The sequence below is a fragment of the Erithacus rubecula genome, assembly GCF_903797595.1.
Source record: "Erithacus rubecula genome assembly, chromosome: 23".
In the NCBI taxonomy this organism is placed as follows: domain Eukaryota; kingdom Metazoa; phylum Chordata; class Aves; order Passeriformes; family Muscicapidae; genus Erithacus; species Erithacus rubecula.
This window is the reverse complement of record NC_136675.1, coordinates 2,141,702-2,145,799: the sequence shown is the minus strand read 5'-3', so window position 1 is coordinate 2,145,799 and position 4,098 is coordinate 2,141,702.

The following is a 4,098-nucleotide window of genomic DNA, read 5'->3' as shown; positions in this document are numbered from 1 at the left end:
GTTGGGGCTGCGGGACCCTCGGGGTGTCCCAGCTCCCGTTTGGGGCTGTGCATCCTCTCCGCAAACCTCCATCCGGGCGGGGCTGGGCGCTCTGGGGAGGATCCTGCTTTGTGCTCTGCTGGGTTTTGTTTGCCGAGTTTCCCTGGCCGGTGCCCGGGGGAGCCGCCGCTCTCCAGATAAGTGCAGCCGGCTTTTCCTCCCTCTGCCTTCCCCATTAAGCCCAACTCGATAAACACTCCAGCGAGATAAGGCTCGCAAATCTAAAGGGATTAACCTCGTGCGGGCTCTGCCCGCTGCCAAAAATTAATTATATTTTAAGCGTGGTATGCAAATTCAAGGGCAGGCGATGCCGTTGGGGAGGGACAAATCCGTGACAGGCTGGGCCCTCCCTGGGGACACTGACAGGTTCGTGGGTGGAGGGGAGCACCCATGGGTGCTGTGCCCCCTGCACGGAGCTGGGGCTTCCCTGGGGCCCCCGGGTGTGAGTGACACAGATGGGGACACGGATGGTGGCATTGGCATTTCCCAGTGCCAGCACCAACATCCTGGGGGTCACTGAGGTTTGGTCCCCCTGCCTGCTCGGTGCCACCCTCAGGGGCACCCAGGAGTGCTGTGCCATGGCTGCGACACGTCCCCTGTGTCCCCTCAGCCCTGCCTGAGTGGGACAGGGCAGAGGCACGGTGGGCAGGGGGACAGGGGACCCCATCCTGCCCCCCATGTCACCCCAGTGGCTGCGGAGTCAGTGCTGACAGCTGCGGGATTTGGGAAAATCAGCTGAAAAATCACTTTGGAGTGGTGGGAGCAGCAGTTTTACATCCACAGGGGACACAAAAGCTGGTGACAGAGAAGTTGGGGCAGTGTCACCAGGCTGGGGACACCTCGGGGTGTCCCGGGTGGGTCCCTGTCCCTAACTCTGGGGCACTGTCCCCTCCCTGTGCCCTCTGCCACTCCCAGTGTCCCCCTGGCACTGCCCCAGCTGCCAGGGACCCAGCTGGGCTGTTTGGTGACACAGGACACTGTCCCTGCTCTGCCAGCTCCCCCCTGTCCCCAGCAGCTCATTAATGACCCACTGGTTAATTAATGCAGTTGTCATTTCCATCAAGGCCTCTCCATCCCCCATCAGCAGTGGCAGCTCAGGGACTTGGGGACACCCCTGTCCCCAAAGTGGGACATGGTGGCTCATGGGGGGACAGGGACAGCAGGATCCTCTCACCAGTGAGGGGACAAACAAGGGCTGGCCTGGCTCTGAAGGGCAGGGCACTTGTGTCCCCAAGGCCAGCAGTGTCCCCAGGGTCACTGTGTCCCCAAGGCCAGAGGTGTCCCCAGGGTCACTCATGTCCCCAGGGCCAGCCAGGCTGCAGCCACAGCAATTACAACTCATCCTGCAGTTCCTAATTAGCTGTGATTAATTAACAGTGGCGTGGGGAGGTCCTGGAATGATTACAAGAATAATGAAGTATTAATAGCATTGCTGTTGTTATTATTATTGTTATTAATAACAACAATAACAATAAGGAAAACCTGTGATATAACAGTGGTTTAATAATTGAAATTAAGAAAAATGTAATAACAAGAATAATAGTAATAGTTGTGATAGTAGAAGGAGCTGAATAATAATAATAACAATAACACTGACAACAACAATAATAGTGAGAACTTGTGGGATAACAACAGTTTAATAATTGAAATTAAAAGATAATAGGAATAATATTAATAGTGGTAATAGTAGGAGGAGCTGTCTTATTAATAATAACATATCAACAACAATAATAGGGAGGACCTGTGGGGTAACAACAGTTTAATAATTAAAATGAAGTAAAAGATAATAACAAGAATAATAGTAATAGGCGTAATAGTTGTAGTAATAACTGTATTATTATTATCAATAATAATAGCAATAGCAACAACAGTAGCAGGGAGAACCTGTGGGGTAACAACAGTTTAATAATTGAAATTAAGATAACAAGAATAATAGGAATAATAGAAGGAGGAGCTGTCTTAACAATAACAATATCAACAACAATAATAAGGAAAACCTGGGGTAACAACAATTTAATAATTTAAATTTAAAAATATATAACAACAGGAATAATAATAATGGTAGTAGTAGTAACAGTTGTAGGAGGAGCTGTATTATTATTATTAATAAAAAATAAAAATAGCAACAACAATAACAGGGAGAACCTGTGGGGGGGTAACAACAGTTTAATAATTGAAATGAAGTAAAAAATAATAACAAGAGTAATAGTAATAGTAGTAATAGTAGGAGGACTGTCTTATTATTTATAATAATAATAACAATAACAACAATAATAGGGAGAACCTGTGGGGTAGCAACAGGTTAATAATTGAAAGATGACAAAAAGAATGATAGCAATACTAGCAATAGTAGCAGTAGCAACTGTATTATTATTACTAATAATAGCAACAATACAATTATTAATAATAACAGTGATAACAATGCTGATGATAATAACAATAATAGGAACAGTAATAGCAGTAATATAAATAAAATAAGATGATGATGATGATAGACACAGCAAGAAGAGGGGAATGACCCCCAAGAACACCCTGAGGGGACACTAGCCCTGGTCCCAGGCTGGCTTGGGGACACTTTTGGGGCGGGACGGGAGCAGTGACCCCATGCAGGTCCCTGTCCCCGCTGGGGTCTCTCAGCCCCTCCTCTCGGCTCTTTTCCAGCTCGGGATAAGCGGAGCCAGCGGCGCCAGGAGCCCGGCGGAGCCCCCACCCCCGATGTCCCGTCCCCTCCTGCCTCCTGCAGCCCCCGCACCCCGAACCGCAGCCGCCCGCGGACCGCCCAGCCCAAAGCTGCGCCAGCCCGGCGCCCCTGCCCGCCTGGGGACAGCGGGGACACGCGGGAGGTGGCAGCGCTCACGGGACACCGCCTGCTTCTCCCGGCCTGGCTTTCCCTGGAGCAGCGCGGAGCCCGCAGTGGGACGGGCTGGGGACAGGGACAGCCTTGGGGACAGAGAGCAGCACGGCCGCCCTGGGGCTGGGGCAATCCCCGTGGGGATGGGACAATCCCCGTGGGGATGGGACAATCCCCGCAGCTCTGGATCTGGGCTCAGACTGCCTCCAAAATGCGGGACTTTGCTCCCAGCAGGAATTTTCCAGCCCCCCACGCCTGGATGAAGCAGCACTGAAGGGTCTGGGCTGCCCCGAGGAGCTGGATCCATCCATCAGCATCGCCTCAACCCCCACATTTGGGGACGTTGGGGGACACACAGGACTCTGAAATCCGCCTGCACCCCGTCCCTGCCACGTTTTGGGGCTTTGCTCCGACCTGGAACAGCGAGTGCTGCAGCACAGCCCCACCCCGGCTGTTCCAACGGACCTGATGAATGTTTCGGGTTGCTTTGGGATTTATTTCCAATCGTTCCTTTGGGTTTTTGTTTAATTTAAAGTGCCTGAGTAGACTCTGGCTGAGCCGGGCCCCCCCAAGGCTGACACCGTGCCTTCAGCATCGCTGGGACCCCCCCAGGGCCCCCCAAAACCTCGCCCAGGGCTGGGGGGTCCCTCCCCTGGAAGCGCGGGGGGCTCAGTGCCAAATCCATCAGCTGCAGCGGCACAGGGACATGGTGCGAGGGGAGGGAATTTCGGGGGGGTGGGAGGTGGGTTGGGCAGGGAGTGCTTTGCAGAAAGAAGATCAGCTGAGAAGGAAAAGCCTTGGAAGAAACTGGAAGATAAAAAGGAGAAGTGTCCTAGCTCCCCACAACCTCCTCGGTCTGTGTGGATCCAAATCCAGCCTGGAGCCCGCCCTGCCCCCCCTGGGTGCTGGGATTTCGGGGGGATTTCACCTCCCAGGTGCTTCTCCTCCAGTGCCAGGGTAATGTTTACACCCTGGAATGGTTTTTTGGCCCTTCCCAGCAGGGAGCTGTGGAAGTGCCACCGCCCGGAACTGGGATGGGCTGAGCCCCCCCAGCCCCCAACACCTCCAGCCAAGCTGTGAACTCTGCAGGCAATAACTTTTCCACCTTTTCCCCCTCTTTTTTTCCAAGGAAAATCGTGGTTTTTTTCAGGCAGTGATCCCCTCATCCCCCAGAACATATCCCCATCCCCAAGCCCCAGGGCCAGCAG